The sequence below is a fragment of the Ambystoma mexicanum genome (genome assembly GCF_040938575.1).
Source record: "Ambystoma mexicanum isolate Mex_15411 chromosome 12 unlocalized genomic scaffold, UKY_AmexF1_1 Mex_chr12_unloc.2, whole genome shotgun sequence".
NCBI lineage: Eukaryota > Metazoa > Chordata > Amphibia > Caudata > Ambystomatidae > Ambystoma > Ambystoma mexicanum.
Window position 1 is genome coordinate 7,372,683 of NW_027182323.1, and position 8,925 is coordinate 7,381,607.

General features: G+C 46.3%; 2 non-coding genes across 2 annotated transcripts; both read right to left on the minus strand.

Annotated features, from left to right (window-relative positions):
• TRNAM-CAU (transfer RNA methionine (anticodon CAU)) lies at window positions 1-73 on the minus strand. Its single transcript has one exon. It is a non-coding gene; the product is annotated as a tRNA-Met (tRNA).
• Window positions 74-7,197: 7,124 nt separating this feature from the next.
• TRNAM-CAU (transfer RNA methionine (anticodon CAU)) lies at window positions 7,198-7,270 on the minus strand. The gene has a single exon. It is a non-coding gene; the product is annotated as a tRNA-Met (tRNA).
• Window positions 7,271-8,925: the final 1,655 nt, after the last annotated feature.

An 8,925-nucleotide genomic window follows, 5' to 3' on the forward strand; every position in this document is an offset into this window, starting at 1 on the left:
TGCCCTCTGTGAGGCTCGAACTCACGACCTTCAGATTATGAGACTGACGCGCTGCCTACTGCGCTAAGAAAGCACTGTCATTCTGTACCTCAACACGGCTTATACCAGAAACCCAGGCCATTTGCATTTATTTATATTGGTTTCCCTGCTGTCACTGCTATCATTACATTCAAACTCTCCTTAAGACTACCAATAATAGTTTTCAGATTCGATTTTGTTCTGCATATGCTAATGATTCTGAATCTAAAACTTGCCACAATACTACAGAATCGGATAAAAAAAACAATGTTGAAAAGTAGAACACCTGCTGAGCTCATTTCACCCATAAACATTTTTACTGAAGGTGATTTCCCTTGCAGAAAAAGTCGACTACAACCAGAGAGGGTGAGGGGTGTTAGTCATGCTGATCGAATTTCACCGCTAGACGGCGCAGAAAGTTGTCAACAGTGAAGGAAATGTGATGTATACTAGAATGGCCTGCATCCCTTGCGGTATAGATCCAGGGATGGAGCCAGCCTCCATTTTGGGATGCTGGAGGGAAGGTTTGCCTGCTGATCAGCTTCCTGCATGACCACGAGAGTGCGTAAAAGCTGTCATATAGCAGTCAGGCTCGGACTGGGACAAGAAAGACGGCCGGGCACCTAAAAGAAAAGTGGCCAGTCCTTCGCATCAAAAAGAGGGGCCCTCAAACCAGCATCCGTGAATCACGTCAATTCACAACATTGCATGCACCGGTGAGATAACCAAATGGGCGACTACACCTGCTGCAGAAATCTGTGGAGGCATGTTATGGTATCAGGTGTGACCTGCCTTACAGAGGCAGCTCACATCCTGTAAGCTGGTCTTGAGTACCTGGCACACACTGCCAACAACTCCCACACTTTGTTGGGGCCACCTGTTACCGCTGGCGATACCACAACTCTCTGAACTTGCAGGGCATAGCTCCTGCAAGAACACGTTATGCTCGAGGCCACGCACCGGTATGATAATCCAGTGGGTGAACACACCTGCCGCAGGAATCTGTTGAATTAGGTTGTGTGTCGCACAGGCATCACCCGGCATTACAGAAGAATCACAGATACACCCCACGTTGTGAATGCGAGTACCTGGGCTGGCCCACGCTGCCTCAATCTACCACTCTCCATTGGTGCCACCGCGGACCCCAAGCCAATCCGACAACTCACCCCTGCAAGAACAGGCTATGCATGAAAAGGAGTGGATTAATGCATGTGCTGTACAATTCTGGGGACTGTGATGTGTGCAGTGGTGGAAGTGGAAATACGAAACTAGTGGTACTCTGGCTGCATCCAAAAAGGAGGGAGTGGGATGGCCAAACAGCTGGTGGAGGGGGTGGGTGGAATGGACTAGGAGGATCACAAACTTTGGCTGAACGCTAAGCGCCACTCTTCAAATTTGATCACATACCTTCCAAGCTTGACTGGGTACAAATAGTTTGGATTTCAAGGCCTTCAGTAATAATGTCTTATAGAGTTTACTTACAAAAAACAGAAATGGCATAATCGAGCCACATGACAACATGTAAATCCGTATAGCAACATGTTAAGCCAAAAGAATATTTTGTGGCTTTAATTTTCACATCCTGAATAGTAAGCTATACGTCCCAGAAGGTGAGATAATGGCAACCTGAAAAATCTATATAAACACACTGTACTTTCAGTGATTTAACACATGCAACAAAATAAGTTGTGCAATAAACACTGATATGGAGATTCATTGTCACAAAATTCCAGCTGGCCCAACTTCCTCCTGCCCATCCATCCATCCATGGATCCATTACTATATACACCAACCTATGCAGTCCATCCATCCATTCATCTATCCATTGGTCAAGGCACTCTATAGCGCATAAAGGAATTCAGGTGGGAATTCATGAACCTTGAAGAGGGTTTTTCTTTTAAACAGGTGCTTTTTGGTTGGTGAAGCTCTGTTGCTGGCACACAGATAGCTGCATCATAAGAGCAGCAGAGTAAATATGTAAACTTTGTGTCTCAATGATGCTTCTGCGCTTTGCTCTGTTAAGCGAGTCCACTTAAAAAAGGCACATAATTAGGATAATACATTAATGCACTTTCTGGCTCCGTATTTACAGTCTCGTTCACAGGACTGAGCAAAATTTGCAGTGAACTGCATGTGCCTGCAGTTTCTGGGGCATTTCCACGTAAAGCGCACTCACATGCTGAGCGGCAATAGACAGGGACTCTATGCCTGCAAAGTTCCCATTGCCATCAACTCTCAGATCCTCCAGCACACAGCTGGCCCTTACAGCAGTAGTGGTGGAAGAAGGGTGCATCAAACTGGCTGTGCTAGGTCAAAACTGTGTGGAGTGTGCTCGGCGTTGAATGAACGAGCCACGTTTCAAGAGACCTAAAACTGAACAGATCTAATCTTTTGCCCTGCATTTCCAAGCACTAATTCAACTTATCTTTTCATCAGAAGCATACACATTGAACCACCATTCTCCAATCTGTCTACCTGCCCAAGGCTAACCACAAGGTACTCTCCGCAGAGAACCGGACCTGATGCATCAGCAGATTAATAATTGCTGGAATGCCTCATCTGCTCGCTGTCCATGAAAGCGATGTTGAAAAAATTTGATTAGTGACATAAAGCAACTACTTTTGGTGCATATTTCAAGATATCAGTCATCAGGTGGAGCGTGCTGTGTTGCTGACCTGCACCAACCATAAAGAAGATCACTGCAGGTAAAAGGGAAGTTTAGAAATAAAAAAAATATTTGTATGCATATGCAGTGTGTATGTGCGTCGCAAATTGATATCAGCACAGGGTGGGTTAGTCTCTCCAAAACATTTCTGCAGTCATGGACCTCGTCTCGGCCGATTTAAATGAACATAAAACACGCAGAATTTGTGGAGGCATGCAGTCCATTTACACGCACTTCCATGTACTGCACGATCCTACAGAGAGAGAGTTACAGAAATGGGCAGGGCCAGCCGCACAATGGAACTTAATTGTTTGAAAAAGAAACTAAACTCGGAGCATGATTTCCTGAACTATACAGAATGGAACAGACAGTTGTGTTAGATCAAACAAATAATTGAACTCTGCCATGCGTACACTTTAGCGTATTCACTGTTAGAAATGTAAAAGATAAGGGAATGGGATCTTAGGGCACATATTTCTTTAAGATATATAGGTTGTTACTGGGACATTTCACTCTGTTAAAAAGGATGTTTTCATGATGTCATGTTCCATTGAAGTATGTGTACATTGGGCAGTTTACCCGCTGGGTATGTCATTTCAGTTATACACACTCTGCTATCTGGTGCTGGGAATTATTTTCTTGTTCATTCAGTTAACTTAATAAAGGTTCATTTTTAACAAATACATATATTTTTAGATTTACTGGTAGCACTAGGAATACTAGTAACAAGAGAATAAAAGTACAAAGCAAGCAAAACTGCAAAATAAACGGTGTGCTCTTAGCGGCATGCCTACAGTGACTTCTAAATGAAGCAATGCTTCAACGGGTCTATGGCATGGATGGCTGCTCTGCTTTCTTTCTCCTTTTGACCTTCAGCACATCTATCCTTTTCAAGAAGTAGCCGGGTCCTTTCTATTCATTTTAAAGAGGTTTCAGACGGCAGCAGCTTCAGGGCAATCACTAGTTAATTTAAGTCGCTTAACAGCAGGGGTCTTTGCATGGAGTGGATGGGCCTCGAGTACTGGGCTTGCAGATGGTCTACAAGCCCAGTCCAGTCCTCCAGAGTAAAAAACGCTATAAAGGGTAGATGACCTGTCCGGGCACTGGCCCCTTTATTTTATGTTTTTATCTTTACTTACTATTTGTGATCACGTCGGCCCACGTGCATGCACAAATAATGTCTTCTGCTGTCCACCTCGGCTGGGTTGCAGGGCTGGGTTGAGCTAGGCAGAGCCTTCTGTTGGCCTGCTGTAGCTCCGGATAGAGGCCTTGTCGCTGTTGTTACACTTGCAAGTTGCATGTGCTTTGCTTTGCAACAGCCAGAGGGCCAGAGGCCTGCAGGCTGCTACTCCATGTCAACAATTCCTTCCTTGTTTACCAAATGTGCGGGGGGCTGTCGTGGTGAGTGACCGACCGCACCCAGACCCAGCAGCACAATACACCATGCACATGCGGTCCGCTCACGTGATTGACTGCCAAGCCAGCCCAAGCCACATTGCAGCAGCAGGCCCCTGGCAGTTGCCTGGCCGCTGCCCCGACGCTCACAGCGAGGAGGACTATACACTAGGCAGGTCACCCCGCGCACCACCCTCCCCCAAAACAAACATGCACACAACACAGGACAGGAAGCGCCCACATCAGAAGGCGAGCTCTCAGCTCTCTCCCTCCCAACCCCCAGGACAATTTGTTACAATTTGGTGTTTAATCAAAGTGCGGCTGCCTCCTGGCACCACACCGGCAGATGGCTGGGGACACACACTGCCCATCACGGCCTCAGCTATTGTGTGCATTCATCAAAGCAAAGTTAACACTTACTAAGTGTTAACCTTCTTTGAAGGATGCCTGCTGCATTCCATCAGCTGTGCGGCGGCGAGTAACTCAGAGCAATATGTAACATTACCTTGCCTAAAGTAACTTAAGTTACTCAATCGCAAAAATAATGTTATATTCCAAACTGGCCCCAGGGTGGCTTGTAAAACTGGCCCCAGGCCATCCCAAGTCCGAATTGCATTCTGCCGGTGGCAGAACGTCCCATAGGGCAGTCCGCCCCTGACAGCAGTGAAGGAAATGAGATGCAAACTACAGTGCCCTGAATCCCCTGAGGTATAAATACAGGGTTTAAGCAACTCTCAACTTTTGTTTGGGGGGAGGTTGCATTTTGGTGGCTGATGGACAGTTTTGAAAAGTGGGTTACAAGTGGAGCCATGCAGGGTCACCCAACGCCTAGTGCCCCTCCAAGTGCCTGCAAGCCCACTATCAATTGTGCCTATGTTTTGTGCACTCTTACCTCGGTAACCCACAGCATACAAACGTGTCTCTCTGCACCCGACTGACATGAGGAAAATATGTGAAGCTTAATGTCAGTGCTGATAAGTTATCTGTGCTGCGAATCAAACAGGGCAACTTCTCGAGACCAGGCGAGATGACTAAAGTTCCCAGCTTATCAAGCAAACATGCATCAGAGTCTCACCAGAACTGGATGTGTGGCCTGCAGGTTATACAGAGAGGTCTGAAGTCAGTCCATTAACCCATTGGGCACTCTTATCAGGTTTCAAACTGGGGACTTGCACATTTCAAATTCGGAGGAGCGCTTCTGGAAAATCAGGTGTTCCGAATGCAGGTCGGAATCTGTCAGTTACTGGCCATGCAAATAACTTTCAGGTGTGTCATTTATTCATTGGAGATGACCCCCACACACCGCTCCCTGCCACTCCTGACCCCAGGGGAGTATACAGCATTGCAAGAGTGGGGGAGCGAGCCACAAAAAAGTCCTGCAACATGTCCCCCAAACACAGCTTGGAAAATTCAGACTAAACTGACATGCAATCGTTTCCGCCGCGCCGTTTGATAAACAACGGCGTGTGCGCTGCAGCTAGAACTTTACTTTCTTAAGTCCCTGAGCGCATTCACTAGTCCGATTTCAGAAATTAGTCAAATCATTTCTTTCTGGAGTCGTACACTCTGACCCCGGAAAGAAATGACCTGACTTCTTTCAGAAGTTCAGACTAGTAAATGCGCGCAGGACTGGAGCTGAAGTCAGAGCATGCAACACTGTCTGGTGTCCATGTCCCTCACCGCTCCAGGCTGCATCTGATGCAGCAGCCCAGAATGAGGTGGGACATGGGCACCTATTTCCGTGTGCTCTTGGTCGAATGGCAACACCCTCATTGTTAGGGTGGACAACTTCACAAAATGGTTTCACAGGACACTGTCCTTGCCCTTCCGAACTCCCAAGCATCCAATATCCCATTTGGTGTGTTATGTGCCCCACCGAGACCTATCAAACCTTGGGGATTGTCCCAGGGTCTCTGGGTTTTCATGCTCTTCTCCGAGTACCTGGGGAAGAGCAAGAAATCTCTGGGTTTGTATGGGCCTGCAATAAAATGCAGTGCCTGTCTTCTCTCATATCTCGTCGGTGATCTGAGGATGGCTGTGAGACAAGCAAGGTAAACAACCCCGCTAAGGCAGAAAAGAGCGACCACCGTGGTATTTGAAAACTTAACATCTCTTTGTAATCGTCAGAGAATAGCAATGAGGGGACATTAGTTATTTTGTAGCACAAAGCCCAAAATAAAGCTGCAGAGAGTTATCCAAGTCTTTGCCTGTTTTCAAGGCAAAAACATTTGAACTGTTTCTCATTTTCAGGCCCCTGCCGGCAGTGAATTCACTGAATCACTGGCACCGTTAACAGCGGTGCCAGTGATTCAGTGGTTCTCAATGGGCACTTACCGTGACTGCGCCAGCTGTAATATCCCGGTAATATCGGGATATCGGGCGGTGGAAGCAGTAAGCTGTGTTTGCTGTTGGCGGCTTACCGGCAAACTCGTAAGGAACACCATAGTCTTTCCGATAAAAGACATGCCGCTACTCTGGGCTGGCAAGTACCCGCCCATTTAAAGCACATTAGTACATAATGCCCCGTGAGTAGATGATGCTAGACTTTGGTTTTTGTGTTGTGTTTCAATGTACAGCTCAGATGAAGCAACTGCAGTTGTCTTGTTCTCGGACCCAAAATGGGATGCTTTCTTGAATCTATAGGTTGCCTTGATAACTAACAGGTAGGCTTTCAAAGGCACTGGACCATTCTTATTGACAGGAGTGGATATCAAGAAAATGGCAGACCTGTGTGATTTTGGGAATTCATTTTTTGGAATCTCCTGTCAACCTTCAACGTTATCCGTGATGAGATTCCCCCGGATCCATATATATTGGTTTGAGTGCGGCACCATACGTTGCCTGGATCACATGCTTTTTTACACACGAGCACAAACTATCTTTCTCCTGCACTTTGAATGACATGAGCTGGTATTCCCGCGTTCCTTTGAGATTAATCGAAAACCAGGCCACTGTTACTGCAATTAATGTGATTTATTAATGGATGACTTGATATATGAATGGATGAATTGGAGTGAGAATGTGCAGTGATTTCATGGATCTGCACAACAGCCGAAGGAGAATAATATTTAAAAGTAAAGGCCCGAAGCAGTTAATTCTAATGAATAGTCAAATGTAAATGCCCTCTGTGAGGCGCGAACTCACGACGTTCAGATTATGAGACTGACGCGCTGCCAACTGCGCTAAGAAGGCACTGTTATCATATACCTCAACACGGCTCATACCAGAAATGCAGGCCAATCGCATTCATTTATATCGGCTTCCATGCTGTCACTACTATCATTACATTCAAACTCTCCTTAAGACTACCAATAATAGTTTTCAGATTGGATTTTGTTCTGCATATGCTAATGATTCTGAATCTAAAACTTGCCACAATACTACAGAATCGGATAAAAAAAACAATGTTGAAAAGTAGAACACCTGCTGAGCTCATTTCACCCATAAACATTTTTACTGAAGGTGATTTCCCTTGCAGAAAAAGTCGTCTACAACCAGAGAGGGTGAGGGGAGTTAGTCATGCTGATCGAATTTCACCGCTAGACGGCGCAGAAAGTTGTCAACAGTGAAGGAAATGTGATGTATACTAGAATGGCCTGCATCCCTTGCGGTATAGATCCAGGGATGGAGCCAGCCTCCATTTTGGGATGCTGGAGGGAAGGTTTGCCTGCTGATCAGCTTCCTGCATGACCACGAGAGTGCGTAAAAGCTGTCATATAGCAGTCAGGCTCGGACTGGGACAAGAAAGACGGCCGGGCACCTAAAAGAAAAGTGGCCAGTCCTTCGCATCAAAAAGAGGGGCCCTCAAACCAGCATCCGTGAATCACGTCAATTCACAACATTGCATGCACCGGTGAGATAACCAAATGGGCGACTACACCTGCTGCAGAAATCTGTGGAGGCATGTTATGGTATCAGGTGTGACCTGCCTTACAGAGGCAGCTCACATCCTGTAAGCTGGTCTTGAGTACCTGGCACACACTGCCAACAACTCCCACACTTTGTTGGGGCCACCTGTTACCGCTGGCGATACCACAACTCTCTGAACTTCCAGGGCATAGCTCCTGCAAGAACACGTTATGCTGGAGAAGAATCACAGATACACCCCACGTTGTGAATGTGAGTACCTGGGCTGGCCCACGCTGCCTCAATCTACCACTCTCCATTGGTGCCACCGCGGACCCCAAGCCAATCCGACAACTCACCCCTGCAAGAACAGGCTATGCATGAAAAGGAGTGGATTAATGCATGTGCTGTACAATTCTGGGGACTGTGATGTGTGCAGTGGTGCAAGTGGAAATAAGAAACTAGTGGTACTCTGGCTGCATCCAAAAAGGAGGGAGTGGGATGGCCAAACAGCTGGTGGAGGGGGTGGGTGGAATGGACTAGGAGGATCACAAACTTTGGCTGAACGCTAAGCGCCACTCTTCAAATTTGATCACATACCTTCCAAGCTTGACTGGGTACAAATAGTTTGGATTTCAAGGCCTTCGGTAATAATGTCTTATAGAGTTTACTTACAAAAAACAGAAATGGCATGATCGAGCCACATGACAACATGTAAATCCGTATAGCAACATGTTAAGCCAAAAGAATATTTTGTGGCTTTAATTTTCACATCCTGAATAGTAAGCTATACGTCCCAGAAGGTGAGATAATGGCAACCTGAAAAATATATATAAACACACTGTACTTTCAGTGATTTAACACATGCAACACAATAAGTTGTGCAATAAACACTGATATGGAGATTCATTGTCACAAAATTCCAGCTGGCCCAACTTCCTCCTGCCCATCCATCCATCCATGGATCCATTACTATATACACCAACCTATGCCGTCCATCC